At 50.7% G+C, this 27481-nt stretch overlaps 36 non-coding genes across 36 annotated transcripts; 18 read left to right on the top strand and 18 right to left on the bottom strand.

Moving 5' to 3' along the window:
- Positions 1–305: 305 nt before the first annotated feature.
- Positions 306–378, bottom strand: TRNAA-AGC (transfer RNA alanine (anticodon AGC)). The gene has a single exon. It is a non-coding gene; the product is annotated as a tRNA-Ala (tRNA).
- A 694-nt stretch (positions 379–1072) lies between these two features.
- Positions 1073–1150, top strand: TRNAR-CCU (transfer RNA arginine (anticodon CCU)). Its single transcript has one exon. It is a non-coding gene; the product is annotated as a tRNA-Arg (tRNA).
- A 595-nt stretch (positions 1151–1745) lies between these two features.
- On the bottom strand, positions 1746–1818 carry TRNAA-AGC (transfer RNA alanine (anticodon AGC)). The gene has a single exon. It is a non-coding gene; the product is annotated as a tRNA-Ala (tRNA).
- Positions 1819–3185: 1367 nt separating this feature from the next.
- Positions 3186–3258, bottom strand: TRNAA-AGC (transfer RNA alanine (anticodon AGC)). The gene has a single exon. It is a non-coding gene; the product is annotated as a tRNA-Ala (tRNA).
- Positions 3259–3952: 694 nt separating this feature from the next.
- On the top strand, positions 3953–4025 carry TRNAR-CCU (transfer RNA arginine (anticodon CCU)). Its single transcript has one exon. It is a non-coding gene; the product is annotated as a tRNA-Arg (tRNA).
- A 600-nt stretch (positions 4026–4625) lies between these two features.
- On the bottom strand, positions 4626–4698 carry TRNAA-AGC (transfer RNA alanine (anticodon AGC)). Its single transcript has one exon. It is a non-coding gene; the product is annotated as a tRNA-Ala (tRNA).
- Positions 4699–5392: 694 nt separating this feature from the next.
- TRNAR-CCU (transfer RNA arginine (anticodon CCU)) lies at positions 5393–5465 on the top strand. The gene has a single exon. It is a non-coding gene; the product is annotated as a tRNA-Arg (tRNA).
- Positions 5466–6065: 600 nt separating this feature from the next.
- On the bottom strand, positions 6066–6138 carry TRNAA-AGC (transfer RNA alanine (anticodon AGC)). Its single transcript has one exon. It is a non-coding gene; the product is annotated as a tRNA-Ala (tRNA).
- Positions 6139–6832: 694 nt separating this feature from the next.
- TRNAR-CCU (transfer RNA arginine (anticodon CCU)) lies at positions 6833–6905 on the top strand. Its single transcript has one exon. It is a non-coding gene; the product is annotated as a tRNA-Arg (tRNA).
- A 600-nt stretch (positions 6906–7505) lies between these two features.
- TRNAA-AGC (transfer RNA alanine (anticodon AGC)) lies at positions 7506–7578 on the bottom strand. Its single transcript has one exon. It is a non-coding gene; the product is annotated as a tRNA-Ala (tRNA).
- A 694-nt stretch (positions 7579–8272) lies between these two features.
- Positions 8273–8345, top strand: TRNAR-CCU (transfer RNA arginine (anticodon CCU)). The gene has a single exon. It is a non-coding gene; the product is annotated as a tRNA-Arg (tRNA).
- A 1359-nt stretch (positions 8346–9704) lies between these two features.
- TRNAR-CCU (transfer RNA arginine (anticodon CCU)) lies at positions 9705–9777 on the top strand. Its single transcript has one exon. It is a non-coding gene; the product is annotated as a tRNA-Arg (tRNA).
- A 600-nt stretch (positions 9778–10377) lies between these two features.
- Positions 10378–10450, bottom strand: TRNAA-AGC (transfer RNA alanine (anticodon AGC)). Its single transcript has one exon. It is a non-coding gene; the product is annotated as a tRNA-Ala (tRNA).
- Positions 10451–11144: 694 nt separating this feature from the next.
- On the top strand, positions 11145–11217 carry TRNAR-CCU (transfer RNA arginine (anticodon CCU)). The gene has a single exon. It is a non-coding gene; the product is annotated as a tRNA-Arg (tRNA).
- A 600-nt stretch (positions 11218–11817) lies between these two features.
- On the bottom strand, positions 11818–11890 carry TRNAA-AGC (transfer RNA alanine (anticodon AGC)). Its single transcript has one exon. It is a non-coding gene; the product is annotated as a tRNA-Ala (tRNA).
- Positions 11891–12584: 694 nt separating this feature from the next.
- TRNAR-CCU (transfer RNA arginine (anticodon CCU)) lies at positions 12585–12657 on the top strand. Its single transcript has one exon. It is a non-coding gene; the product is annotated as a tRNA-Arg (tRNA).
- A 600-nt stretch (positions 12658–13257) lies between these two features.
- TRNAA-AGC (transfer RNA alanine (anticodon AGC)) lies at positions 13258–13330 on the bottom strand. Its single transcript has one exon. It is a non-coding gene; the product is annotated as a tRNA-Ala (tRNA).
- Positions 13331–14024: 694 nt separating this feature from the next.
- TRNAR-CCU (transfer RNA arginine (anticodon CCU)) lies at positions 14025–14097 on the top strand. The gene has a single exon. It is a non-coding gene; the product is annotated as a tRNA-Arg (tRNA).
- A 600-nt stretch (positions 14098–14697) lies between these two features.
- On the bottom strand, positions 14698–14770 carry TRNAA-AGC (transfer RNA alanine (anticodon AGC)). Its single transcript has one exon. It is a non-coding gene; the product is annotated as a tRNA-Ala (tRNA).
- Positions 14771–15464: 694 nt separating this feature from the next.
- Positions 15465–15537, top strand: TRNAR-CCU (transfer RNA arginine (anticodon CCU)). Its single transcript has one exon. It is a non-coding gene; the product is annotated as a tRNA-Arg (tRNA).
- Positions 15538–16137: 600 nt separating this feature from the next.
- TRNAA-AGC (transfer RNA alanine (anticodon AGC)) lies at positions 16138–16210 on the bottom strand. Its single transcript has one exon. It is a non-coding gene; the product is annotated as a tRNA-Ala (tRNA).
- Positions 16211–16904: 694 nt separating this feature from the next.
- TRNAR-CCU (transfer RNA arginine (anticodon CCU)) lies at positions 16905–16977 on the top strand. Its single transcript has one exon. It is a non-coding gene; the product is annotated as a tRNA-Arg (tRNA).
- Positions 16978–17577: 600 nt separating this feature from the next.
- TRNAA-AGC (transfer RNA alanine (anticodon AGC)) lies at positions 17578–17650 on the bottom strand. The gene has a single exon. It is a non-coding gene; the product is annotated as a tRNA-Ala (tRNA).
- Positions 17651–18344: 694 nt separating this feature from the next.
- Positions 18345–18417, top strand: TRNAR-CCU (transfer RNA arginine (anticodon CCU)). Its single transcript has one exon. It is a non-coding gene; the product is annotated as a tRNA-Arg (tRNA).
- A 600-nt stretch (positions 18418–19017) lies between these two features.
- TRNAA-AGC (transfer RNA alanine (anticodon AGC)) lies at positions 19018–19090 on the bottom strand. The gene has a single exon. It is a non-coding gene; the product is annotated as a tRNA-Ala (tRNA).
- Positions 19091–19784: 694 nt separating this feature from the next.
- Positions 19785–19857, top strand: TRNAR-CCU (transfer RNA arginine (anticodon CCU)). The gene has a single exon. It is a non-coding gene; the product is annotated as a tRNA-Arg (tRNA).
- A 600-nt stretch (positions 19858–20457) lies between these two features.
- TRNAA-AGC (transfer RNA alanine (anticodon AGC)) lies at positions 20458–20530 on the bottom strand. Its single transcript has one exon. It is a non-coding gene; the product is annotated as a tRNA-Ala (tRNA).
- Positions 20531–21224: 694 nt separating this feature from the next.
- On the top strand, positions 21225–21297 carry TRNAR-CCU (transfer RNA arginine (anticodon CCU)). The gene has a single exon. It is a non-coding gene; the product is annotated as a tRNA-Arg (tRNA).
- A 600-nt stretch (positions 21298–21897) lies between these two features.
- On the bottom strand, positions 21898–21970 carry TRNAA-AGC (transfer RNA alanine (anticodon AGC)). The gene has a single exon. It is a non-coding gene; the product is annotated as a tRNA-Ala (tRNA).
- A 694-nt stretch (positions 21971–22664) lies between these two features.
- Positions 22665–22737, top strand: TRNAR-CCU (transfer RNA arginine (anticodon CCU)). The gene has a single exon. It is a non-coding gene; the product is annotated as a tRNA-Arg (tRNA).
- A 600-nt stretch (positions 22738–23337) lies between these two features.
- Positions 23338–23410, bottom strand: TRNAA-AGC (transfer RNA alanine (anticodon AGC)). The gene has a single exon. It is a non-coding gene; the product is annotated as a tRNA-Ala (tRNA).
- Positions 23411–24104: 694 nt separating this feature from the next.
- TRNAR-CCU (transfer RNA arginine (anticodon CCU)) lies at positions 24105–24177 on the top strand. The gene has a single exon. It is a non-coding gene; the product is annotated as a tRNA-Arg (tRNA).
- Positions 24178–24777: 600 nt separating this feature from the next.
- On the bottom strand, positions 24778–24850 carry TRNAA-AGC (transfer RNA alanine (anticodon AGC)). The gene has a single exon. It is a non-coding gene; the product is annotated as a tRNA-Ala (tRNA).
- Positions 24851–25544: 694 nt separating this feature from the next.
- Positions 25545–25617, top strand: TRNAR-CCU (transfer RNA arginine (anticodon CCU)). The gene has a single exon. It is a non-coding gene; the product is annotated as a tRNA-Arg (tRNA).
- A 600-nt stretch (positions 25618–26217) lies between these two features.
- Positions 26218–26290, bottom strand: TRNAA-AGC (transfer RNA alanine (anticodon AGC)). The gene has a single exon. It is a non-coding gene; the product is annotated as a tRNA-Ala (tRNA).
- Positions 26291–26984: 694 nt separating this feature from the next.
- TRNAR-CCU (transfer RNA arginine (anticodon CCU)) lies at positions 26985–27057 on the top strand. The gene has a single exon. It is a non-coding gene; the product is annotated as a tRNA-Arg (tRNA).
- The last annotated feature ends 424 nt before the right edge of the window (positions 27058–27481 follow it).

Below are 27481 nucleotides of genomic sequence, written 5' to 3' on the forward strand. Positions count from 1 at the left end.
AGCAAAGGCTGCGCACTTTGAACCAATTATTCGAAGCATCGTATTGAAATGAAATAAAAGGTTAACAGCCCTGGGTGGCATCAAAGTGGAATTTCCTGAATATGTCACCAATGCCATGCAATGCGCCTGTTGCACAGTATCACGCCTGTTGCCGGCCCTCGCGCGGATGACTCTTTGGGATAGCAGAAAGTGGACGGAAGACTTTTAGGATGATAGTAAAAAAAACAGAAGCGAGCACATGACTTTATTTGCGACGATTGGCGAGTTTTGAATAAAATAGTGAAAATGAAGAAAAAGCGTCTTGCTGGAGAATGCGGGCATCGATCCCGCTACCTCTCGCATGCTAAGCGAGCGCTCTACCATCTGAGCTAATTCCCCTCCTCCTCGAAGGCTCTCGATACACTGCTTCAGAGCTGAAGCACAGTCTCCGGCTCACACTTGCTTGGCTGTCCAGGGACCTGTAGTGCATAAAGCCCTTTCTCTTCATCTGCCGCAGAGGAAATCACAATCTCACCCCTTTGCCCAAAACAAAATACCTTCAGTGGAGCTACAAGTAAAGCTGCAGATGGCCATCCATTGCAACGAGGATTGGCCAACCAGGTATTAATAGCAGAGTGACTCCACTGCCACGCCCTTTCACGCTGGACCTGCGCTTGTGATCAAGAGGCTGCACGCCAGTCCCATAGACCCGAGAGCCCAATTGAAAAGGTGCTTGCTTCTCACTTTATTTCTCTCGCTATTTCTTGCTGTTTTAGGCCGCTGACACGCCGCCTGCAGCCAAAGGACCAGCGCTGGAGTGCCCTTTGTCATTTTTACCAGCTGGCCATATTTTACAATCGAGCGTCAGAATACCAAACAGGTAAGAGTTAGGTCTGGGAATTGAGTCCACTTTCCATCGTGTGTCCCATAAAGCGGAAGTGTCCAGCCGAGTGCAAGCAGGTGCCTTTTGCCCGCGTGTGCTGGGACACTGCAGCTTTGGACGTGAGCCAACTTGCCCTTTTCAGTGGGCCAGTACCCGTGACTCCAGTGAGAGAAGAGGAAAAGAAAGAACTTTCCCCTTCTCTGTCGAGTGGACCCAGTGGCCTAATGGATAAGGCACTGGCCTCCTAAGCCAGGGATTGTGGGTTCGAGTCCCATCTGGGGTGGTTCGTGGCATTTTGTTCACACTTCTGCCAAAGCATGCAAAAGGTTTTTGCGGTAGTAGGGGGTGGGCGCAGGCTAGTACTTTGCTGGGCGCTGTGAAGTCCAGAACGTGCTCTGCTGGTAGCAGACTTTAAATGCCGGGAGACTGCAGAGTGTAGCAACGCCTCATGTCAGCGAAGAGACACAGATGAGTGGTAAGAAAGACAGGGAAAATATGCTTCCTGGAATCAGAGCTCCTGCAGACAGGGCTCACTCTTCTGCCAGCTCCGACCTGCTCCGATGAAAACGAAATAAAAGAGCAAAGGCTGCGCACTTTGAACCAATTATTCGAAGCATCGTATTGAAATGAAATAAAAGGTTAACAGCCCTGGGTGGCATCAAAGTGGAATTTCCTGAATATGTCACCAATGCCATGCAATGCGCCTGTTGCACAGTATCACGCCTGTTGCCGGCCCTCGCGCGGATGACTCTTTGGGATAGCAGAAAGTGGACGGAAGACTTTTAGGATGATAGTAAAAAAAACAGAAGCGAGCACATGACTTTATTTGCGACGATTGGCGAGTTTTGAATAAAATAGTGAAAATGAAGTAAAAGCGTCTTGCTGGAGAATGCGGGCATCGATCCCGCTACCTCTCGCATGCTAAGCGAGCGCTCTACCATCTGAGCTAATTCCCCTCCTCCTCAAAGGCTCTCGATACACTGCTTCAGAGCTGAAGCACAGTCTCCGGCTCACACTTGCTTGGCTGTCCAGGGACCTGTAGTGCATAAAGCCCTTTCTCTTCATCTGCCGCAGAGGAAATCACAATCTCACCCCTTTGCCCAAAACAAAATACCTTCAGTGGAGCTACAAGTAAAGCTGCAGATGGCCATCCATTGCAACGAGGATTGGCCAACCAGGTATTAATAGCAGAGTGACTCCACTGCCACGCCCTTTCACGCTGGACCTGCGCTTGTGATCAAGAGGCTGCACGCCAGTCCCATAGACCCGAGAGCCCAATTGAAAAGGTGCTTGCTTCTCACTTTATTTCTCTCGCTATTTCTTGCTGTTTTAGGCCGCTGACACGCCGCCTGCAGCCAAAGGACCAGCGCTGGAGTGCCCTTTGTCATTTTTACCAGCTGGCCATATTTTACAATCGAGCGTCAGAATACCAAACAGGTAAGAGTTAGGTCTGGGAATTGAGTCCACTTTCCATCGTGTGTCCCATAAAGCGGAAGTGTCCAGCCGAGTGCAAGCAGGTGCCTTTTGCCCGCGTGTGCTGGGACACTGCAGCTTTGGACGTGAGCCAACTTGCCCTTTTCAGTGGGCCAGTACCCGTGACTCCAGTGAGAGAAGAGGAAAAGAAAGAACTTTCCCCTTCTCTGTCGAGTGGCCCCAGTGGCCTAATGCATAAGGCACTGGCCTCCTAAGCCAGGGATTGTGGGTTCGAGTCCCATCTGGTGTGGTTCGTGGCATTTTGTTCACACTTCTGCCAAAGCATGCAAAAGGTTTTTGCGGTAGTAGGGGGTGGGCGCAGGCTAGTACTTTGCTGGGCGCTGTGAAGTCCAGAACGTGCTCTGCTGGTAGCAGACTTTAAATGCCGGGAGACTGCAGAGTGTAGCAACGCCTCATGTCAGCGAAGAGACACAGATGAGTGGTAAGAAAGACAGGGAAAATATGCTTTCTGGAATCAGAGCTCCTGCAGACAGGGCTCACTCTTCTGCCAGCTCCGACCTGCTCCGATGAAAACGAAATAAAAGAGCAAAGGCTGCGCACTTTGAACCAATTATTCGAAGCATCGTATTGAAATGAAATAAAAGGTTAACAGCCCTGGGTGGCATCAAAGTGGAATTTCCTGAATATGTCACCAATGCCATGCAATGCGCCTGTTGCACAGTATCACGCCTGTTGCCGGCCCTCGCGCGGATGACTCTTTGGGATAGCAGAAAGTGGACGGAAGACTTTTAGGATGATAGTAAAAAAAACAGAAGCGAGCACATGACTTTATTTGCGACGATTGGCGAGTTTTGAATAAAATAGTGAAAATGAAGAAAAAGCGTCTTGCTGGAGAATGCGGGCATCGATCCCGCTACCTCTCGCATGCTAAGCGAGCGCTCTACCATCTGAGCTAATTCCCCTCCTCCTCGAAGGCTCTCGATACACTGCTTCAGAGCTGAAGCACAGTCTCCGGCTCACACTTGCTTGGCTGTCCAGGGACCTGTAGTGCATAAAGCCCTTTCTCTTCATCTGCGGCAGAGGAAATCACAATCTCACCCCTTTGCCCAAAACAAAATACCTTCAGTGGAGCTACAAGTAAAGCTGCAGATGGCCATCCATTGCAACGAGGATTGGCCAACCAGGTATTAATAGCAGAGTGACTCCACTGCCACGCCCTTTCACGCTGGACCTGCGCTTGTGATCAAGAGGCTGCACGCCAGTCCCATAGACCCGAGAGCCCAATTGAAAAGGTGCTTGCTTCTCACTTTATTTCTCTCGCTATTTCTTGCTGTTTTAGGCCGCTGACACGCCGCCTGCAGCCAAAGGACCAGCGCTGGAGTGCCCTTTGTCATTTTTACCAGCTGGCCATATTTTACAATCGAGCGTCAGAATACCAAACAGGTAAGAGTTAGGTCTGGGAATTGAGTCCACTTTCCATCGTGTGTCCCATAAAGCGGAAGTGTCCAGCCGAGTGCAAGCAGGTGCCTTTTGCCCGCGTGTGCTGGGACACTGCAGCTTTGGACGTGAGCCAACTTGCCCTTTTCAGTGGGCCAGTACCCGTGACTCCAGTGAGAGAAGAGGAAAAGAAAGAACTTTCCCCTTCTCTGTCGAGTTGCCCCAGTGGCCTAATGGATAAGGCACTGGCCTCCTAAGCCAGGGATTGTGGGTTCGAGTCCCATCTGGGGTGGTTCGTGGCATTTTGTTCACACTTCTGCCAAAGCATGCAAAAGGTTTTTGAGGTAGTAGGGGGTGGGCGCAGGCTAGTACTTTGCTGGGCGCTGTGAAGTCCAGAACGTGCTCTGCTGGTAGCAGACTTTAAATGCCGGGAGACTGCAGAGTGTAGCAACCCCTCATGTCAGCGAAGAGACACAGATGAGTGGTAAGAAAGACAGGGAAAATATGCTTTCTGGAATCAGAGCTCCTGCAGACAGGGCTCACTCTTCTGCCAGCTCCGACCTGCTCCGATGAAAACGAAATAAAAGAGCAAAGGCTGCGCACTTTGAACCAATTATTCGAAGCATCGTATTGAAATGAAATAAAAGGTTAACAGCCCTGGGTGGCATCAAAGTGGAATTTCCTGAATATGTCACCAATGCCATGCAATGCGCCTGTTGCACAGTATCACGCCTGTTGCCGGCCCTCGCGCGGATGACTCTTTGGGATAGCAGAAAGTGGACGGAAGACTTTTAGGATGATAGTAAAAAAAACAGAAGCGAGCACATGACTTTATTTGCGACGATTGGCGAGTTTTGAATAAAATAGTGAAAATGAAGTAAAAGCGTCTTGCTGGAGAATGCGGGCATCAATCCCGCTACCTCTCGCATGCTAAGCGAGCGCTCTACCATCTGAGCTAATTCCCCTCCTCCTCGAAGGCTCTCGATACACTGCTTCAGAGCTGAAGCACAGTCTCCGGCTCACACTTGCTTGGCTGTCCAGGGACCTGTAGTGCATAAAGCCCTTTCTCTTCATCTGCCGCAGAGGAAATCACAATCTCACCCCTTTGCCCAAAACAAAATACCTTCAGTGGAGCTACAAGTAAAGCTGCAGATGGCCATCCATTGCAACGAGGATTGGCCAACCAGGTATTAATAGCAGAGTGACTCCACTGCCACGCCCTTTCACGCTGGACCTGCGCTTGTGATCAAGAGGCTGCACGCCAGTCCCATAGACCCGAGAGCCCAATTGAAAAGGTGCTTGCTTCTCACTTTATTTCTCTCGCTATTTCTTGCTGTTTTAGGCCGCTGACACGCCGCCTGCAGCCAAAGGACCAGCGCTGGAGTGCCCTTTGTCATTTTTACCAGCTGGCCATATTTTACAATCGAGCGTCAGAATACCAAACAGGTAAGAGTTAGGTCTGGGAATTGAGTCCACTTTCCATCGTGTGTCCCATAAAGCGGAAGTGTCCAGCCGAGTGCAAGCAGGTGCCTTTTGCCCGCGTGTGCTGGGACACTGCAGCTTTGGACGTGAGCCAACTTGCCCTTTTCAGTGGGCCAGTACCCGTGACTCCAGTGAGAGAAGAGGAAAAGAAAGAACTTTCCCCTTCTCTGTCGAGTGGCCCCAGTGGCCTAATGGATAAGGCACTGGCCTCCTAAGCCAGGGATTGTGGGTTCGAGTCCCATCTGGGGTGGTTCGTGGCATTTTGTTCACACTTCTGCCAAAGCATGCAAAAGGTTTTTGCGGTAGTAGGGGGTGGGCGCAGGCTAGTACTTTGCTGGGCGCTGTGAAGTCCAGAACGTGCTCTGCTGGTAGCAGACTTTAAATGCCGGGAGACTGCAGAGTGTAGCAACGCCTCATGTCAGCGAAGAGACACAGATGAGTGGTAAGAAAGACAGGGAAAATATGCTTTCTGGAATCAGAGCTCCTGCAGACAGGGCTCACTCTTCTGCCAGCTCCGACCTGCTCCGATGAAAACGAAATAAAAGAGCAAAGGCTGCGCACTTTGAACCAATTATTCGAAGCATCGTATTGAAATGAAATAAAAGGTTAACAGCCCTGGGTGGCATCAAAGTGGAATTTCCTGAATATGTCACCAATGCCATGCAATGCGCCTGTTGCACAGTATCACGCCTGTTGCCGGCCCTCGCGCGGATGACTCTTTGGGATAGCAGAAAGTGGACGGAAGACTTTTAGGATGATAGTAAAAAAAACAGAAGCGAGCACATGACTTTATTTGCGACGATTGGCGAGTTTTGAATAAAATAGTGAAAATGAAGAAAAAGCGTCTTGCTGGAGAATGCGGGCATCGATCCCGCTACCTCTCGCATGCTAAGCGAGCGCTCTACCATCTGAGCTAATTCCCCTCCTCCTCGAAGGCTCTCGATACACTGCTTCAGAGCTGAAGCACAGTCTCCGGCTCACACTTGCTTGGCTGTCCAGGGACCTGTAGTGCATAAAGCCCTTTCTCTTCATCTGCCGCAGAGGAAATCACAATCTCACCCCTTTGCCCAAAACAAAATACCTTCAGTGGAGCTACAAGTAAAGCTGCAGATGGCCATCCATTGCAACGAGGATTGGCCAACCAGGTATTAATAGCAGAGTGACTCCACTGCCACGCCCTTTCACGCTGGACCTGCGCTTGTGATCAAGAGGCTGCACGCCAGTCCCATAGACCCGAGAGCCCAATTGAAAAGGTGCTTGCTTCTCACTTTATTTCTCTCGCTATTTCTTGCTGTTTTAGGCCGCTGACACGCCGCCTGCAGCCAAAGGACCAGCGCTGGAGTGCCCTTTGTCATTTTTACCAGCTGCCCATATTTTACAATCGAGCGTCAGAATACCAAACAGGTAAGAGTTAGGTCTGGGAATTGAGTCCACTTTCCATCGTGTGTCCCATAAAGCGGAAGTGTCCAGCCGAGTGCAAGCAGGTGCCTTTTGCCCGCGTGTGCTGGGACACTGCAGCTTTGGACGTGAGCCAACTTGCCCTTTTCAGTGGGCCAGTACCCGTGACTCCAGTGAGAGAAGAGGAAAAGAAAGAACTTTCCCCTTCTCTGTCGAGTGGCCCCAGTGGCCTAATGGATAAGGCACTGGCCTCCTAAGCCAGGGATTGTGGGTTCGAGTCCCATCTGGGGTGGTTCGTGGCATTTTGTTCACACTTCTGCCAAAGCATGCAAAAGGTTTTTGCGGTAGTAGGGGGTGGGCGCAGGCTAGTACTTTGCTGGGCGCTGTGAAGTCCAGAACGTGCTCTGCTGGTAGCAGACTTTAAATGCCGGGAGACTGCAGAGTGTAGCAACGCCTCATGTCAGCGAAGAGACACAGATGAGTGGTAAGAAAGACAGGGAAAATATGCTTTCTGGAATCAGAGCTCCTGCAGACAGGGCTCACTCTTCTGCCAGCTCCGACCTGCTCCGATGAAAACGAAATAAAAGAGCAAAGGCTGCGCACTTTGAACCAATTATTCGAAGCATCGTATTGAAATGAAATAAAAGGTTAACAGCCCTGGGTGGCATCAAAGTGGAATTTCCTGAATATGTCACCAATGCCATGCAATGCGCCTGTTGCACAGTATCACGCCTGTTGCCGGCCCTCGCGCGGATGACTCTTTGGGATAGCAGAAAGTGGACGGAAGACTTTTAGGATGATAGTAAAAAAAACAGAAGCGAGCACATGACTTTATTTGCGACGATTGGCGAGTTTTGAATAAAATAGTGAAAATGAAGAAAAAGCGTCTTGCTGGAGAATGCGGGCATCGATCCCGCTACCTCTCGCATGCTAAGCGAGCGCTCTACCATCTGAGCTAATTCCCCTCCTCCTCGAAGGCTCTCGATACACTGCTTCAGAGCTGAAGCACAGTCTCCGGCTCACACTTGCTTGGCTGTCCAGGGACCTGTAGTGCATAAAGCCCTTTCTCTTCATCTGCCGCAGAGGAAATCACAATCTCACCCCTTTGCCCAAAACAAAATACCTTCAGTGGAGCTACAAGTAAAGCTGCAGATGGCCATCCATTGCAACGAGGATTGGCCAACCAGGTATTAATAGCAGAGTGACTCCACTGCCACGCCCTTTCACGCTGGACCTGCGCTTGTGATCAAGAGGCTGCACGCCAGTCCCATAGACCCGAGAGCCCAATTGAAAAGGTGCTTGCTTCTCACTTTATTTCTCTCGCTATTTCTTGCTGTTTTAGGCCGCTGACACGCCGCCTGCAGCCAAAGGACCAGCGCTGGAGTGCCCTTTGTCATTTTTACCAGCTGCCCATATTTTACAATCGAGCGTCAGAATACCAAACAGGTAAGAGTTAGGTCTGGGAATTGAGTCCACTTTCCATCGTGTGTCCCATAAAGCGGAAGTGTCCAGCCGAGTGCAAGCAGGTGCCTTTTGCCCGCGTGTGCTGGGACACTGCAGCTTTGGACGTGAGCCAACTTGCCCTTTTCAGTGGGCCAGTACCCGTGACTCCAGTGAGAGAAGAGGAAAAGAAAGAACTTTCCCCTTCTCTGTCGAGTGGCCCCAGTGGCCTGATGGATAAGGCACTGGCCTCCTAAGCCAGGGATTGTGGGTTCGAGTCCCATCTGGGGTGGTTCGTGGCATTTTGTTCACACTTCTGCCAAAGCATGCAAAAGGTTTTTGCGGTAGTAGGGGGTGGGCGCAGGCTAGTACTTTGCTGGGCGCTGTGAAGTCCAGAACGTGCTCTGCTGGTAGCAGACTTTAAATGCCGGGAGACTGCAGAGTGTAGCAACGCCTCATGTCAGCGAAGAGACACAGATGAGTGGTAAGAAAGACAGGGAAAATATGCTTTCTGGAATCAGAGCTCCTGCAGACAGGGCTCACTCTTCTGCCAGCTCCGACCTGCTCCGATGAAAACGAAATAAAAGAGCAAAGGCTGCGCACTTTGAACCAATTATTCGAAGCATCGTATTGAAATGAAATAAAAGGTTAACAGCCCTGGGTGGCATCAAAGTGGAATTTCCTGAATATGTCATCAATGCCATGCAATGCGCCTGTTGCACAGTATCACGCCTGTTGCCGGCCCTCGCGCGGATGACTCTTTGGGATAGCAGAAAGTGGACGGAAGACTTTTAGGATGATAGTAAAAAAAACAGAAGCGAGCACATGACTTTATTTGCGACGATTGGCGAGTTTTGAATAAAATAGTGAAAATGAAGAAAAAGCATCTTGCTGGAGAATGCGGGCATCGATCCCGCTACCTCTCGCATGGCGCTCTACCATCTGAGCTAATTCCCCTCCTCCTCGAAGGCTCTCGATACACTGCTTCAGAGCTGAAGCACAGTCTCCGGCTCACACTTGCTTGGCTGTCCAGGGACCTGTAATGCATAAAGCCCTTTCTCTTCATCTGCCGCAGAGGAAATCACAATCTCACCCCTTTGCCCAAAACAAAATACCTTCAGTGGAGCTACAAGTAAAGCTGCAGATGGCCATCCATTGCAACGAGGATTGGCCAACCAGGTATTAATAGCAGAGTGACTCCACTGCCACGCCCTTTCACGCTGGACCTGCGCTTGTGATCAAGAGGCTGCACGCCAGTCCCATAGACCCGAGAGCCCAATTGAAAAGGTGCTTGCTTCTCACTTTATTTCTCTCGCTATTTCTTGCTGTTTTAGGCCGCTGACACGCCGCCTGCAGCCAAAGGACCAGCGCTGGAGTGCCCTTTGTCATTTTTACCAGCTGGCCATATTTTACAATCGAGCGTCAGAATACCAAACAGGTAAGAGTTAGGTCTGGGAATTGAGTCCACTTTCCATCGTGTGTCCCATAAAGCGGAAGTGTCCAGCCGAGTGCAAGCAGGTGCCTTTTGCCCGCGTGTGCTGGGACACTGCAGCTTTGGACGTGAGCCAACTTGCCCTTTTCAGTGGGCCAGTACCCGTGACTCCAGTGAGAGAAGAGGAAAAGAAAGAACTTTCCCCTTCTCTGTCGAGTGGCCCCAGTGGCCTAATGGATAAGGCACTGGCCTCCTAAGCCAGGGATTGTGGGTTCGAGTCCCATCTGGGGTGGTTCGTGGCATTTTGTTCACACTTCTGCCAAAGCATGCAAAAGGTTTTTGCGGTAGTAGGGGGTGGGCGCAGGCTAGTACTTTGCTGGGCGCTGTGAAGTCCAGAACGTGCTCTGCTGGTAGCAGACTTTAAATGCCGGGAGACTGCAGAGTGTAGCAACGCCTCATGTCAGCGAAGAGACACAGATGAGTGGTAAGAAAGACAGGGAAAATATGCTTTCTGGAATCAGAGCTCCTGCAGACAGGGCTCACTCTTCTGCCAGCTCCGACCTGCTCCGATGAAAACGAAATAAAAGAGCAAAGGCTGCGCACTTTGAACCAATTATTCGAAGCATCGTATTGAAATGAAATAAAAGGTTAACAGCCCTGGGTGGCATCAAAGTGGAATTTCCTGAATATGTCACCAATGCCATGCAATGCGCCTGTTGCACAGTATCACGCCTGTTGCCGGCCCTCGCGCGGGTGACTCTTTGGGATAGCAGAAAGTGGACGGAAGACTTTTAGGATGATAGTAAAAAAAACAGAAGCGAGCACATGACTTTATTTGCGACGATTGGCGAGTTTTGAATAAAATAGTGAAAATGAAGAAAAAGCGTCTTGCTGGAGAATGCGGGCATCGATCCCGCTACCTCTCGCATGCTAAGCGAGCGCTCTACCATCTGAGCTAATTCCCCTCCTCCTCGAAGTCTCTCGATACACTGCTTCAGAGCTGAAGCACAGTCTCCGGCTCACACCTGCTTGGCTGTCCAGGGACCTGTAGTGCATAAAGCCCTTTCTCTTCATCTGCCGCAGAGGAAATCACAATCTCACCCCTTTGCCCAAAACAAAATACCTTCAGTGGAGCTACAAGTAAAGCTGCAGATGGCCATCCATTGCAACGAGGATTGGCCAACCAGGTATTAATAGCAGAGTGACTCCACTGCCACGCCCTTTCACGCTGGACCTGCGCTTGTGATCAAGAGGCTGCACGCCAGTCCCATAGACCCGAGAGCCCAATTGAAAAGGTGCTTGCTTCTCACTTTATTTCTCTCGCTATTTCTTGCTGTTTTAGGCCGCTGACACGCCGCCTGCAGCCAAAGGACCAGCGCTGGAGTGCCCTTTGTCATTTTTACCAGCTGGCCATATTTTACAATCGAGCGTCAGAATACCAAACAGGTAAGAGTTAGGTCTGGGAATTGAGTCCACTTTCCATCGTGTGTCCCATAAAGCGGAAGTGTCCAGCCGAGTGCAAGCAGGTGCCTTTTGCCCGCGTGTGCTGGGACACTGCAGCTTTGGACGTGAGCCAACTTGCCCTTTTCAGTGGGCCAGTACCCGTGACTCCAGTGAGAGAAGAGGAAAAGAAAGAACTTTCCCCTTCTCTGTCGAGTGGCCCCAGTGGCCTAATGGATAAGGCACTGGCCTCCTAAGCCAGGGATTGTGGGTTCGAGTCCCATCTGGGGTGGTTCGTGGCATTTTGTTCACACTTCTGCCAAAGCATGCAAAAGGTTTTTGCGGTAGTAGGGGGTGGGCGCAGGCTAGTACTTTGCTGGGCGCTGTGAAGTCCAGAACGTGCTCTGCTGGTAGCAGACTTTAAATGCCGGGAGACTGCAGAGTGTAGCAACGCCTCATGTCAGCGAAGAGACACAGATGAGTGGTAAGAAAGACAGGGAAAATATGCTTTCTGGAATCAGAGCTCCTGCAGACAGGGCTCACTCTTCTGCCAGCTCCGACCTGCTCCGATGAAAACGAAATAAAAGAGCAAAGGCTGCGCACTTTGAACCAATTATTCGAAGCATCGTATTGAAATGAAATAAAAGGTTAACAGCCCTGGGTGGCATCAAAGTGGAATTTCCTGAATATGTCACCAATGCCATGCAATGCGCCTGTTGCACAGTATCACGCCTGTTGCCGGCCCTCGCGCGGATGACTCTTTGGGATAGCAGAAAGTGGACGGAAGACTTTTAGGATGATAGTAAAAAAAACAGAAGCGAGCACATGACTTTATTTGCGACGATTGGCGAGTTTTGAATAAAATAGTGAAAATGAAGAAAAAGCGTCTTGCTGGAGAATGCGGGCATCGATCCCGCTACCTCTCGCATGCTAAGCGAGCGCTCTACCATCTGAGCTAATTCCCCTCCTCCTCGAAGGCTCTCGATACACTGCTTCAGAGCTGAAGCACAGTCTCCGGCTCACACTTGCTTGGCTGTCCAGGGACCTGTAGTGCATAAAGCCCTTTCTCTTCATCTGCCGCAGAGGAAATCACAATCTCACCCCTTTGCCCAAAACAAAATACCTTCAGTGGAGCTACAAGTAAAGCTGCAGATGGCCATCCATTGCAACGAGGATTGGCCAACCAGGTATTAATAGCAGAGTGACTCCACTGCCACGCCCTTTCACGCTGGACCTGCGCTTGTGATCAAGAGGCTGCACGCCAGTCCCATAGACCCGAGAGCCCAATTGAAAAGGTGCTTGCTTCTCACTTTATTTCTCTCGCTATTTCTTGCTGTTTTAGGCCGCTGACACGCCGCCTGCAGCCAAAGGACCAGCGCTGGAGTGCCCTTTGTCATTTTTACCAGCTGGCCATATTTTACAATCGAGCGTCAGAATACCAAACAGGTAAGAGTTAGGTCTGGGAATTGAGTCCACTTTCCATCGTGTGTCCCATAAAGCGGAAGTGTCCAGCCGAGTGCAAGCAGGTGCCTTTTGCCCGCGTGTGCTGGGACACTGCAGCTTTGGACGTGAGCCAACTTGCCCTTTTCAGTGGGCCAGTACCCGTGACTCCAGTGAGAGAAGAGGAAAAGAAAGAACTTTCCCCTTCTCTGTCGAGTGGCCCCAGTGGCCTAATGGATAAGGCACTGGCCTCCTAAGCCAGGGATTGTGGGTTCGAGTCCCATCTGGGGTGGTTCGTGGCATTTTGTTCACACTTCTGCCAAAGCATGCAAAAGGTTTTTGCGGTAGTAGGGGGTGGGCGCAGGCTAGTACTTTGCTGGGCGCTGTGAAGTCCAGAACGTGCTCTGCTGGTAGCAGACTTTAAATGCCGGGAGACTGCAGAGTGTAGCAACGCCTCATGTCAGCGAAGAGACACAGATGAGTGGTAAGAAAGACAGGGAAAATATGCTTTCTGGAATCAGAGCTCCTGCAGACAGGGCTCACTCTTCTGCCAGCTCCGACCTGCTCCGATGAAAACGAAATAAAAGAGCAAAGGCTGCGCACTTTGAACCAATTATTCGAAGCATCGTATTGAAATGAAATAAAAGGTTAACAGCCCTGGGTGGCATCAAAGTGGAATTTCCTGAATATGTCACCAATGCCATGCAATGCGCCTGTTGCACAGTATCACGCCTGTTGCCGGCCCTCGCGCGGGTGACTCTTTGGGATAGCAGAAAGTGGACGGAAGACTTTTAGGATGATAGTAAAAAAAACAGAAGCGAGCACATGACTTTATTTGCGACGATTGGCGAGTTTTGAATAAAATAGTGAAAATGAAGAAAAAGCGTCTTGCTGGAGAATGCGGGCATCGATCCCGCTACCTCTCGCATGCTAAGCGAGCGCTCTACCATCTGAGCTAATTCCCCTCCTCCTCGAAGGCTCTCGATACACTGCTTCAGAGCTGAAGCACAGTCTCCGGCTCACACCTGCTTGGCTGTCCAGGGACCTGTAGTGCATAAAGCCCTTTCTCTTCATCTGCCGCAGAGGAAATCACAATCTCACCCCTTTGCCCAAAACAAAATACCTTCAGTGGAGCTACAAGTAAAGCTGCAGATGGCCATCCATTGCAACGAGGATTGGCCAACCAGGTATTAATAGCAGAGTGACTCCACTGCCACGCCCTTTCACGCTGGACCTGCGCTTGTGGTCAAGAGGCTGCACGCCAGTCCCATAGACCCGAGAGCCCAATTGAAAAGGTGCTTGCTTCTCACTTTATTTCTCTCGCTATTTCTTGCTGTTTTAGGCCGCTGACACGCCGCCTGCAGCCAAAGGACCAGCGCTGGAGTGCCCTTTGTCATTTTTACCAGCTGGCCATATTTTACAATCGAGCGTCAGAATACCAAACAGGTAAGAGTTAGGTCTGGGAATTGAGTCCACTTTCCATCGTGTGTCCCATAAAGCGGAAGTGTCCAGCCGAGTGCAAGCAGGTGCCTTTTGCCCGCGTGTGCTGGGACACTGCAGCTTTGGACGTGAGCCAACTTGCCCTTTTCAGTGGGCCAGTACCCGTGACTCCAGTGAGAGAAGAGGAAAAGAAAGAACTTTCCCCTTCTCTGTCGAGTGGCCCCAGTGGCCTAATGGATAAGGCACTGGCCTCCTAAGCCAGGGATTGTGGGTTCGAGTCCCATCTGGGGTGGTTCGTGGCATTTTGTTCACACTTCTGCCAAAGCATGCAAAAGGTTTTTGCGGTAGTAGGGGGTGGGCGCAGGCTAGTACTTTGCTGGGCGCTGTGAAGTCCAGAACGTGCTCTGCTGGTAGCAGACTTTAAATGCCGGGAGACTGCAGAGTGTAGCAACGCCTCATGTCAGCGAAGAGACACAGATGAGTGGTAAGAAAGACAGGGAAAATATGCTTTCTGGAATCAGAGCTCCTGCAGACAGGGCTCACTCTTCTGCCAGCTCCGACCTGCTCCGATGAAAACGAAATAAAAGAGCAAAGGCTGCGCACTTTGAACCAATTATTCGAAGCATCGTATTGAAATGAAATAAAAGGTTAACAGCCCTGGGTGGCATCAAAGTGGAATTTCCTGAATATGTCACCACTGCCATGCAATGCGCCTGTTGCACAGTATCACGCCTGTTGCCGGCCCTCGCGCGGATGACTCTTTGGGATAGCAGAAAGTGGACGGAAGACTTTTAGGATGATAGTAAAAAAAACAGAAGCGAGCACATGACTTTATTTGCGACGATTGGCGAGTTTTGAATAAAATAGTGAAAATGAAGAAAAAGCGTCTTGCTGGAGAATGCGGGCATCGATCCCGCTACCTCTCGCATGCTAAGCGAGCGCTCTACCATCTGAGCTAATTCCCCTCCTCCTCGAAGGCTCTCGATACACTGCTTCAGAGCTGAAGCACAGTCTCCGGCTCACACTTGCTTGGCTGTCCAGGGACCTGTAGTGCATAAAGCCCTTTCTCTTCATCTGCCGCAGAGGAAATCACAATCTCACCCCTTTGCCCAAAACAAAATACCTTCAGTGGAGCTACAAGTAAAGCTGCAGATGGCCATCCATTGCAACGAGGATTGGCCAACCAGGTATTAATAGCAGAGTGACTCCACTGCCACGCCCTTTCACGCTGGACCTGCGCTTGTGATCAAGAGGCTGCACGCCAGTCCCATAGACCCGAGAGCCCAATTGAAAAGGTGCTTGCTTCTCACTTTATTTCTCTCGCTATTTCTTGCTGTTTTAGGCCGCTGACACGCCGCCTGCAGCCAAAGGACCAGCGCTGGAGTGCCCTTTGTCATTTTTACCAGCTGGCCATATTTTACAATCGAGCGTCAGAATACCAAACAGGTAAGAGTTAGGTCTGGGAATTGAGTCCACTTTCCATCGTGTGTCCCATAAAGCGGAAGTGTCCAGCCGAGTGCAAGCAGGTGCCTTTTGCCCGCGTGTGCTGGGACACTGCAGCTTTGGACGTGAGCCAACTTGCCCTTTTCAGTGGGCCAGTACCCGTGACTCCAGTGAGAGAAGAGGAAAAGAAAGAACTTTCCCCTTCTCTGTCGAGTGGCCCCAGTGGCCTAATGGATAAGGCACTGGCCTCCTAAGCCAGGGATTGTGGGTTCGAGTCCCATCTGGGGTGGTTCGTGGCATTTTGTTCACACTTCTGCCAAAGCATGCAAAAGGTTTTTGCGGTAGTAGGGGGTGGGCGCAGGCTAGTACTTTGCTGGGCGCTGTGAAGTCCAGAACGTGCTCTGCTGGTAGCAGACTTTAAATGCCGGGAGACTGCAGAGTGTAGCAACGCCTCATGTCAGCGAAGAGACACAGATGAGTGGTAAGAAAGACAGGGAAAATATGCTTTCTGGAATCAGAGCTCCTGCAGACAGGGCTCACTCTTCTGCCAGCTCCGACCTGCTCCGATGAAAACGAAATAAAAGAGCAAAGGCTGCGCACTTTGAACCAATTATTCGAAGCATCGTATTGAAATGAAATAAAAGGTTAACAGCCCTGGGTGGCATCAAAGTGGAATTTCCTGAATATGTCACCAATGCCATGCAATGCGCCTGTTGCACAGTATCACGCCTGTTGCCGGCCCTCGCGCGGATGACTCTTTGGGATAGCAGAAAGTGGACGGAAGACTTTTAGGATGATAGTAAAAAAAACAGAAGCGAGCACATGACTTTATTTGCGACGATTGGCGAGTTTTGAATAAAATAGTGAAAATGAAGAAAAAGCGTCTTGCTGGAGAATGCGGGCATCGATCCCGCTACCTCTCGCATGCTAAGCGAGCGCTCTACCATCTGAGCTAATTCCCCTCCTCCTCGAAGGCTCTCGATACACTGCTTCAGAGCTGAAGCACAGTCTCCGGCTCACACTTGCTTGGCTGTCCAGGGACCTGTAGTGCATAAAGCCCTTTCTCTTCATCTGCCGCAGAGGAAATCACAATCTCACCCCTTTGCCCAAAACAAAATACCTTCAGTGGAGCTACAAGTAAAGCTGCAGATGGCCATCCATTGCAACGAGGATTGGCCAACCAGGTATTAATAGCAGAGTGACTCCACTGCCACGCCCTTTCACGCTGGACCTGCGCTTGTGATCAAGAGGCTGCACGCCAGTCCCATAGACCCGAGAGCCCAATTGAAAAGGTGCTTGCTTCTCACTTTATTTCTCTCGCTATTTCTTGCTGTTTTAGGCCGCTGACACGCCGCCTGCAGCCAAAGGACCAGCGCTGGAGTGCCCTTTGTCATTTTTACCAGCTGGCCATATTTTACAATCGAGCGTCAGAATACCAAACAGGTAAGAGTTAGGTCTGGGAATTGAGTCCACTTTCCATCGTGTGTCCCATAAAGCGGAAGTGTCCAGCCGAGTGCAAGCAGGTGCCTTTTGCCCGCGTGTGCTGGGACACTGCAGCTTTGGACGTGAGCCAACTTGCCCTTTTCAGTGGGCCAGTACCCGTGACTCCAGTGAGAGAAGAGGAAAAGAAAGAACTTTCCCCTTCTCTGTCGAGTGGCCCCAGTGGCCTGATGGATAAGGCACTGGCCTCCTAAGCCAGGGATTGTGGGTTCGAGTCCCATCTGGGGTGGTTCGTGGCATTTTGTTCACACTTCTGCCAAAGCATGCAAAAGGTTTTTGCGGTAGTAGGGGGTGGGCGCAGGCTAGTACTTTGCTGGGCGCTGTGAAGTCCAGAACGTGCTCTGCTGGTAGCAGACTTTAAATGCCGGGAGACTGCAGAGTGTAGCAACGCCTCATGTCAGCGAAGAGACACAGATGAGTGGTAAGAAAGACAGGGAAAATATGCTTTCTGGAATCAGAGCTCCTGCAGACAGGGCTCACTCTTCTGCCAGCTCCGACCTGCTCCGATGAAAACGAAATAAAAGAGCAAAGGCTGCGCACTTTGAACCAATTATTCGAAGCATCGTATTGAAATGAAATAAAAGGTTAACAGCCCTGGGTGGCATCAAAGTGGAATTTCCTGAATATGTCATCAATGCCATGCAATGCGCCTGTTGCACAGTATCACGCCTGTTGCCGGCCCTCGCGCGGATGACTCTTTGGGATAGCAGAAAGTGGACGGAAGACTTTTAGGATGATAGTAAAAAAAACAGAAGCGAGCACATGACTTTATTTGCGACGATTGGCGAGTTTTGAATAAAATAGTGAAAATGAAGAAAAAGCGTCTTGCTGGAGAATGCGGGCATCGATCCCGCTACCTCTCGCATGCTAAGCGAGCGCTCTACCATCTGAGCTAATTCCCCTCCTCCTCGAAGGCTCTCGATACACTGCTTCAGAGCTGAAGCACAGTCTCAGGCTCACACTTGCTTGGCTGTCCAGGGACCTGTAGTGCATAAAGCCCTTTCTCTTCATCTGCGGCAGAGGAAATCACAATCTCACCCCTTTGCCCAAAACAAAATACCTTCAGTGGAGCTACAAGTAAAGCTGCAGATGGCCATCCATTGCAACGAGGATTGGCCAACCAGGTATTAATAGCAGAGTGACTCCACTGCCACGCCCTTTCACGCTGGACCTGCGCTTGTGATCAAGAGGCTGCACGCCAGTCCCATAGACCCGAGAGCCCAATTGAAAAGGTGCTTGCTTCTCACTTTATTTCTCTCGCTATTTCTTGCTGTTTTAGGCCGCTGACACGCCGCCTGCAGCCAAAGGACCAGCGCTGGAGTGCCCTTTGTCATTTTTACCAGCTGGCCATATTTTACAATCGAGCGTCAGAATACCAAACAGGTAAGAGTTAGGTCTGGGAATTGAGTCCACTTTCCATCGTGTGTCCCATAAAGCGGAAGTGTCCAGCCGAGTGCAAGCAGGTGCCTTTTGCCCGCGTGTGCTGGGACACTGCAGCTTTGGACGTGAGCCAACTTGCCCTTTTCAGTGGGCCAGTACCCGTGACTCCAGTGAGAGAAGAGGAAAAGAAAGAACTTTCCCCTTCTCTGTTGAGTGGCCCCAGTGGCCTAATGGATAAGGCACTGGCCTCCTAAGCCAGGGATTGTGGGTTCGAGTCCCATCTGGGGTGGTTCGTGGCATTTTGTTCACACTTCTGCCAAAGCATGCAAAAGGTTTTTGCGGTAGTAGGGGGTGGGCGCAGGCTAGTACTTTGCTGGGCGCTGTGAAGTCCAGAACGTGCTCTGCTGGTAGCAGACTTTAAATGCCGGGAGACTGCAGAGTGTAGCAACGCCTCATGTCAGCGAAGAGACACAGATGAGTGGTAAGAAAGACAGGGAAAATATGCTTTCTGGAATCAGAGCTCCTGCAGACAGGGCTCACTCTTCTGCCAGCTCCGACCTGCTCCGATGAAAACGAAATAAAAGAGCAAAGGCTGCGCACTTTGAACCAATTATTCGAAGCATCGTATTGAAATGAAATAAAAGGTTAACAGCCCTGGGTGGCATCAAAGTGGAATTTCCTGAATATGTCACCAATGCCATGCAATGCGCCTGTTGCACAGTATCACGCCTGTTGCCGGCCCTCGCGCGGATGACTCTTTGGGATAGCAGAAAGTGGACGGAAGACTTTTAGGATGATAGTAAAAAAAACAGAAGCGAGCACATGACTTTATTTGCGACGATTGGCGAGTTTTGAATAAAATAGTGAAAATGAAGTAAAAGCGTCTTGCTGGAGAATGCGGGCATCGATCCCGCTACCTCTCGCATGCTAAGCGAGCGCTCTACCATCTGAGCTAATTCCCCTCCTCCTCGAAGGCTCTCGATACACTGCTTCAGAGCTGAAGCACAGTCTCCGGCTCACACCTGCTTGGCTGTCCAGGGACCTGTAGTGCATAAAGCCCTTTCTCTTCATCTGCCGCAGAGGAAATCACAATCTCACCCCTTTGCCCAAAACAAAATACCTCCAGTGGAGCTACAAGTAAAGCTGCAGATGGCCATCCATTGCAACGAGGATTGGCCAACCAGGTATTAATAGCAGAGTGACTCCACTGCCACGCCCTTTCACGCTGGACCTGCGCTTGTGATCAAGAGGCTGCACGCCAGTCCCATAGACCCGAGAGCCCAATTGAAAAGGTGCTTGCTTCTCACTTTATTTCTCTCGCTATTTCTTGCTGTTTTAGGCCGCTGACACGCCGCCTGCAGCCAAAGGACCAGCGCTGGAGTGCCCTTTGTCATTTTTACCAGCTGGCCATATTTTACAATCGAGCGTCAGAATACCAAACAGGTAAGAGTTAGGTCTGGGAATTGAGTCCACTTTCCATCGTGTGTCCCATAAAGCGGAAGTGTCCAGCCGAGTGCAAGCAGGTGCCTTTTGCCCGCGTGTGCTGGGACACTGCAGCTTTGGACGTGAGCCAACTTGCCCTTTTCAGTGGGCCAGTACCCGTGACTCCAGTGAGAGAAGAGGAAAAGAAAGAACTTTCCCCTTCTCTGTCGAGTGGCCCCAGTGGCCTAATGGATAAGGCACTGGCCTCCTAAGCCAGGGATTGTGGGTTCGAGTCCCATCTGGGGTGGTTCGTGGCATTTTGTTCACACTTCTGCCAAAGCATGCAAAAGGTTTTTGCGGTAGTAGGGGGTGGGCGCAGGCTAGTACTTTGCTGGGCGCTGTGAAGTCCAGAACGTGCTCTGCTGGTAGCAGACTTTAAATGCCGGGAGACTGCAGAGTGTAGCAACGCCTCATGTCAGCGAAGAGACACAGATGAGTGGTAAGAAAGACAGGGAAAATATGCTTTCTGGAATCAGAGCTCCTGCAGACAGGGCTCACTCTTCTGCCAGCTCCGACCTGCTCCGATGAAAACGAAATAAAAGAGCAAAGGCTGCGCACTTTGAACCAATTATTCGAAGCATCGTATTGAAATGAAATAAAAGGTTAACAGCCCTGGGTGGCATCAAAGTGGAATTTCCTGAATATGTCACCAATGCCATGCAATGCGCCTGTTGCACAGTATCACGCCTGTTGCCGGCCCTCGCGCGGGTGACTCTTTGGGATAGCAGAAAGTGGACGGAAGACTTTTAGGATGATAGTAAAAAAAACAGAAGCGAGCACATGACTTTATTTGCGACGATTGGCGAGTTTTGAATAAAATAGTGAAAATGAAGAAAAAGCGTCTTGCTGGAGAATGCGGGCATCGATCCCGCTACCTCTCGCATGCTAAGCGAGCGCTCTACCATCTGAGCTAATTCCCCTCCTCCTCGAAGTCTCTCGATACACTGCTTCAGAGCTGAAGCACAGTCTCCGGCTCACACCTGCTTGGCTGTCCAGGGACCTGTAGTGCATAAAGCCCTTTCTCTTCATCTGCCGCAGAGGAAATCACAATCTCACCCCTTTGCCCAAAACAAAATACCTTCAGTGGAGCTACAAGTAAAGCTGCAGATGGCCATCCATTGCAACGAGGATTGGCCAACCAGGTATTAATAGCAGAGTGACTCCACTGCCACGCCCTTTCACGCTGGACCTGCGCTTGTGATCAAGAGGCTGCACGCCAGTCCCATAGACCCGAGAGCCCAATTGAAAAGGTGCTTGCTTCTCACTTTATTTCTCTCGCTATTTCTTGCTGTTTTAGGCCGCTGACACGCCGCCTGCAGCCAAAGGACCAGCGCTGGAGTGCCCTTTGTCATTTTTACCAGCTGGCCATATTTTACAATCGAGCGTCAGAATACCAAACAGGTAAGAGTTAGGTCTGGGAATTGAGTCCACTTTCCATCGTGTGTCCCATAAAGCGGAAGTGTCCAGCCGAGTGCAAGCAGGTGCCTTTTGCCCGCGTGTGCTGGGACACTGCAGCTTTGGACGTGAGCCAACTTGCCCTTTTCAGTGGGCCAGTACCCGTGACTCCAGTGAGAGAAGAGGAAAAGAAAGAACTTTCCCCTTCTCTGTCGAGTGGCCCCAGTGGCCTAATGGATAAGGCACTGGCCTCCTAAGCCAGGGATTGTGGGTTCGAGTCCCATCTGGGGTGGTTCGTGGCATTTTGTTCACACTTCTGCCAAAGCATGCAAAAGGTTTTTGCGGTAGTAGGGGGTGGGCGCAGGCTAGTACTTTGCTGGGCGCTGTGAAGTCCAGAACGTGCTCTGCTGGTAGCAGACTTTAAATGCCGGGAGACTGCAGAGTGTAGCAACGCCTCATGTCAGCGAAGAGACACAGATGAGTGGTAAGAAAGACAGGGAAAATATGCTTTCTGGAATCAGAGCTCCTGCAGACAGGGCTCACTCTTCTGCCAGCTCCGACCTGCTCCGATGAAAACGAAATAAAAGAGCAAAGGCTGCGCACTTTGAACCAATTATTCGAAGCATCGTATTGAAATGAAATAAAAGGTTAACAGCCCTGGGTGGCATCAAAGTGGAATTTCCTGAATATGTCACCAATGCCATGCAATGCGCCTGTTGCACAGTATCACGCCTGTTGCCGGCCCTCGCGCGGATGACTCTTTGGGATAGCAGAAAGTGGACGGAAGACTTTTAGGATGATAGTAAAAAAAACAGAAGCGAGCACATGACTTTATTTGCGACGATTGGCGAGTTTTGAATAAAATAGTGAAAATGAAGAAAAAGCGTCTTGCTGGAGAATGCGGGCATCGATCCCGCTACCTCTCGCATGCTAAGCGAGCGCTCTACCATCTGAGCTAATTCCCCTCCTCCTCGAAGGCTCTCGATACACTGCTTCAGAGCTGAAGCACAGTCTCCGGCTCACACTTGCTTGGCTGTCCAGGGACCTGTAGTGCATAAAGCCCTTTCTCTTCATCTGCCGCAGAGGAAATCACAATCTCACCCCTTTGCCCAAAACAAAATACCTTCAGTGGAGCTACAAGTAAAGCTGCAGATGGCCATCCATTGCAACGAGGATTGGCCAACCAGGTATTAATAGCAGAGTGACTCCACTGCCACGCCCTTTCACGCTGGACCTGCGCTTGTGATCAAGAGGCTGCACGCCAGTCCCATAGACCCGAGAGCCCAATTGAAAAGGTGCTTGCTTCTCACTTTATTTCTCTCGCTATTTCTTGCTGTTTTAGGCCGCTGACACGCCGCCTGCAGCCAAAGGACCAGCGCTGGAGTGCCCTTTGTCATTTTTACCAGCTGGCCATATTTTACAATCGAGCGTCAGAATACCAAACAGGTAAGAGTTAGGTCTGGGAATTGAGTCCACTTTCCATCGTGTGTCCCATAAAGCGGAAGTGTCCAGCCGAGTGCAAGCAGGTGCCTTTTGCCCGCGTGTGCTGGGACACTGCAGCTTTGGACGTGAGCCAACTTGCCCTTTTCAGTGGGCCAGTACCTGTGACTCCAGTGAGAGAAGAGGAAAAGAAAGAACTTTCCCCTTCTCTGTTGAGTGGCCCCAGTGGCCTAATGGATAAGGCACTGGCCTCCTAAGCCAGGGATTGTGGGTTCGAGTCCCATCTGGGGTGGTTCGTGGCATTTTGTTCACACTTCTGCCAAAGCATGCAAAAGGTTTTTGCGGTAGTAGGGGGTGGGCGCAGGCTAGTACTTTGCTGGGCGCTGTGAAGTCCAGAACGTGCTCTGCTGGTAGCAGACTTTAAATGCCGGGAGACTGCAGAGTGTAGCAACGCCTCATGTCAGCGAAGAGACACAGATGAGTGGTAAGAAAGACAGGGAAAATATGCTTTCTGGAATCAGAGCTCCTGCAGACAGGGCTCACTCTTCTGCCAGCTCCGACCTGCTCCGATGAAAACGAAATAAAAGAGCAAAGGCTGCGCACTTTGAACCAATTATTCGAAGCATCGTATTGAAATGAAATAAAAGGTTAACAGCCCTGGGTGGCATCAAAGTGGAATTTCCTGAATATGTCACCAATGCCATGCAATGCGCCTGTTGCACAGTATCACGCCTGTTGCCGGCCCTCGCGCGGATGACTCTTTGGGATAGCAGAAAGTGGACGGAAGACTTTTAGGATGATAGTAAAAAAAACAGAAGCGAGCACATGACTTTATTTGCGACGATTGGCGAGTTTTGAATAAAATAGTGAAAATGAAGTAAAAGCGTCTTGCTGGAGAATGCGGGCATCGATCCCGCTACCTCTCGCATGCTAAGCGAGCGCTCTACCATCTGAGCTAATTCCCCTCCTCCTCGAAGGCTCTCGATACACTGCTTCAGAGCTGAAGCACAGTCTCCGGCTCACACCTGCTTGGCTGTCCAGGGACCTGTAGTGCATAAAGCCCTTTCTCTTCATCTGCCGCAGAGGAAATCACAATCTCACCCCTTTGCCCAAAACAAAATACCTCCAGTGGAGCTACAAGTAAAGCTGCAGATGGCCATCCATTGCAACGAGGATTGGCCAACCAGGTATTAATAGCAGAGTGACTCCACTGCCACGCCCTTTCACGCTGGACCTGCGCTTGTGATCAAGAGGCTGCACGCCAGTCCCATAGACCCGAGAGCCCAATTGAAAAGGTGCTTGCTTCTCACTTTATTTCTCTCGCTATTTCTTGCTGTTTTAGGCCGCTGACACGCCGCCTGCAGCCAAAGGACCAGCGCTGGAGTGCCCTTTGTCATTTTTACCAGCTGGCCATATTTTACAATCGAGCGTCAGAATACCAAACAGGTAAGAGTTAGGTCTGGGAATTGAGTCCACTTTCCATCGTGTGTCCCATAAAGCGGAAGTGTCCAGCCGAGTGCAAGCAGGTGCCTTTTGCCCGCGTGTGCTGGGACACTGCAGCTTTGGACGTGAGCCAACTTGCCCTTTTCAGTGGGCCAGTACCCGTGACTCCAGTGAGAGAAGAGGAAAAGAAAGAACTTTCCCCTTCTCTGTCGAGTGGCCCCAGTGGCCTAATGGATAAGGCACTGGCCTCCTAAGCCAGGGATTGTGGGTTCGAGTCCCATCTGGGGTGGTTCGTGGCATTTTGTTCACACTTCTGCCAAAGCATGCAAAAGGTTTTTGCGGTAGTAGGGGGTGGGCGCAGGCTAGTACTTTGCTGGGCGCTGTGAAGTCCAGAACGTGCTCTGCTGGTAGCAGACTTTAAATGCCGGGAGACTGCAGAGTGTAGCAACGCCTCATGTCAGCGAAGAGACACAGATGAGTGGTAAGAAAGACAGGGAAAATATGCTTTCTGGAATCAGAGCTCCTGCAGACAGGGCTCACTCTTCTGCCAGCTCCGACCTGCTCCGATGAAAACGAAATAAAAGAGCAAAGGCTGCGCACTTTGAACCAATTATTCGAAGCATCGTATTGAAATGAAATAAAAGGTTAACAGCCCTGGGTGGCATCAAAGTGGAATTTCCTGAATATGTCACCAATGCCATGCAATGCGCCTGTTGCACAGTATCACGCCTGTTGCCGGCCCTCGCGCGGGTGACTCTTTGGGATAGCAGAAAGTGGACGGAAGACTTTTAGGATGATAGTAAAAAAAACAGAAGCGAGCACATGACTTTATTTGCGACGATTGGCGAGTTTTGAATAAAATAGTGAAAATGAAGAAAAAGCGTCTTGCTGGAGAATGCGGGCATCGATCCCGCTACCTCTCGCATGCTAAGCGAGCGCTCTACCATCTGAGCTAATTCCCCTCCTCCTCGAAGTCTCTCGATACACTGCTTCAGAGCTGAAGCACAGTCTCCGGCTCACACCTGCTTGGCTGTCCAGGGACCTGTAGTGCATAAAGCCCTTTCTCTTCATCTGCCGCAGAGGAAATCACAATCTCACCCCTTTGCCCAAAACAAAATACCTTCAGTGGAGCTACAAGTAAAGCTGCAGATGGCCATCCATTGCAACGAGGATTGGCCAACCAGGTATTAATAGCAGAGTGACTCCACTGCCACGCCCTTTCACGCTGGACCTGCGCTTGTGATCAAGAGGCTGCACGCCAGTCCCATAGACCCGAGAGCCCAATTGAAAAGGTGCTTGCTTCTCACTTTATTTCTCTCGCTATTTCTTGCTGTTTTAGGCCGCTGACACGCCGCCTGCAGCCAAAGGACCAGCGCTGGAGTGCCCTTTGTCATTTTTACCAGCTGGCCATATTTTACAATCGAGCGTCAGAATACCAAACAGGTAAGAGTTAGGTCTGGGAATTGAGTCCACTTTCCATCGTGTGTCCCATAAAGCGGAAGTGTCCAGCCGAGTGCAAGCAGGTGCCTTTTGCCCGCGTGTGCTGGGACACTGCAGCTTTGGACGTGAGCCAACTTGCCCTTTTCAGTGGGCCAGTACCCGTGACTCCAGTGAGAGAAGAGGAAAAGAAAGAACTTTCCCCTTCTCTGTCGAGTGGCCCCAGTGGCCTAATGGATAAGGCACTGGCCTCCTAAGCCAGGGATTGTGGGTTCGAGTCCCATCTGGGGTGGTTCGTGGCATTTTGTTCACACTTCTGCCAAAGCATGCAAAAGGTTTTTGCGGTAGTAGGGGGTGGGCGCAGGCTAGTACTTTGCTGGGCGCTGTGAAGTCCAGAACGTGCTCTGCTGGTAGCAGACTTTAAATGCCGGGAGACTGCAGAGTGTAGCAACGCCTCATGTCAGCGAAGAGACACAGATGAGTGGTAAGAAAGACAGGGAAAATATGCTTTCTGGAATCAGAGCTCCTGCAGACAGGGCTCACTCTTCTGCCAGCTCCGACCTGCTCCGATGAAAACGAAATAAAAGAGCAAAGGCTGCGCACTTTGAACCAATTATTCGAAGCATCGTATTGAAATGAAATAAAAGGTTAACAGCCCTGGGTGGCATCAAAGTGGAATTTCCTGAATATGTCACCAATGCCATGCAATGCGCCTGTTGCACAGTATCACGCCTGTTGCCGGCCCTCGCGCGGATGACTCTTTGGGATAGCAGAAAGTGGACGGAAGACTTTTAGGATGATAGTAAAAAAAACAGAAGCGAGCACATGACTTTATTTGCGACGATTGGCGAGTTTTGAATAAAATAGTGAAAATGAAGAAAAAGCGTCTTGCTGGAGAATGCGGGCATCGATCCCGCTACCTCTCGCATGCTAAGCGAGCGCTCTACCATCTGAGCTAATTCCCCTCCTCCTCGAAGGCTCTCGATACACTGCTTCAGAGCTGAAGCACAGTCTCCGGCTCACACTTGCTTGGCTGTCCAGGGACCTGTAGTGCATAAAGCCCTTTCTCTTCATCTGCCGCAGAGGAAATCACAATCTCACCCCTTTGCCCAAAACAAAATACCTTCAGTGGAGCTACAAGTAAAGCTGCAGATGGCCATCCATTGCAACGAGGATTGGCCAACCAGGTATTAATAGCAGAGTGACTCCACTGCCACGCCCTTTCACGCTGGACCTGCGCTTGTGATCAAGAGGCTGCACGCCAGTCCCATAGACCCGAGAGCCCAATTGAAAAGGTGCTTGCTTCTCACTTTATTTCTCTCGCTATTTCTTGCTGTTTTAGGCCGCTGACACGCCGCCTGCAGCCAAAGGACCAGCGCTGGAGTGCCCTTTGTCATTTTTACCAGCTGGCCATATTTTACAATCGAGCGTCAGAATACCAAACAGGTAAGAGTTAGGTCTGGGAATTGAGTCCACTTTCCATCGTGTGTCCCATAAAGCGGAAGTGTCCAGCCGAGTGCAAGCAGGTGCCTTTTGCCCGCGTGTGCTGGGACACTGCAGCTTTGGACGTGAGCCAACTTGCCCTTTTCAGTGGGCCAGTACCCGTGACTCCAGTGAGAGAAGAGGAAAAGAAAGAACTTTCCCCTTCTCTGTCGAGTGGCCCCAGTGGCCTAATGGATAAGGCACTGGCCTCCTAAGCCAGGGATTGTGGGTTCGAGTCCCATCTGGGGTGGTTCGTGGCATTTTGTTCACACTTCTGCCAAAGCATGCAAAAGGTTTTTGCGGTAGTAGGGGGTGGGCGCAGGCTAGTACTTTGCTGGGCGCTGTGAAGTCCAGAACGTGCTCTGCTGGTAGCAGACTTTAAATGCCGGGAGACTGCAGAGTGTAGCAACGCCTCATGTCAGCGAAGAGACACAGATGAGTGGTAAGAAAGACAGGGAAAATATGCTTTCTGGAATCAGAGCTCCTGCAGACAGGGCTCACTCTTCTGCCAGCTCCGACCTGCTCCGATGAAAACGAAATAAAAGAGCAAAGGCTGCGCACTTTGAACCAATTATTCGAAGCATCGTATTGAAATGAAATAAAAGGTTAACAGCCCTGGGTGGCATCAAAGTGGAATTTCCTGAATATGTCACCAATGCCATGCAATGCGCCTG

The sequence above is a fragment of the Ambystoma mexicanum genome, chromosome 5q, assembly GCF_040938575.1.
Source record: "Ambystoma mexicanum isolate Mex_15411 chromosome 5q, UKY_AmexF1_1, whole genome shotgun sequence".
In the NCBI taxonomy this organism is placed as follows: domain Eukaryota; kingdom Metazoa; phylum Chordata; class Amphibia; order Caudata; family Ambystomatidae; genus Ambystoma; species Ambystoma mexicanum.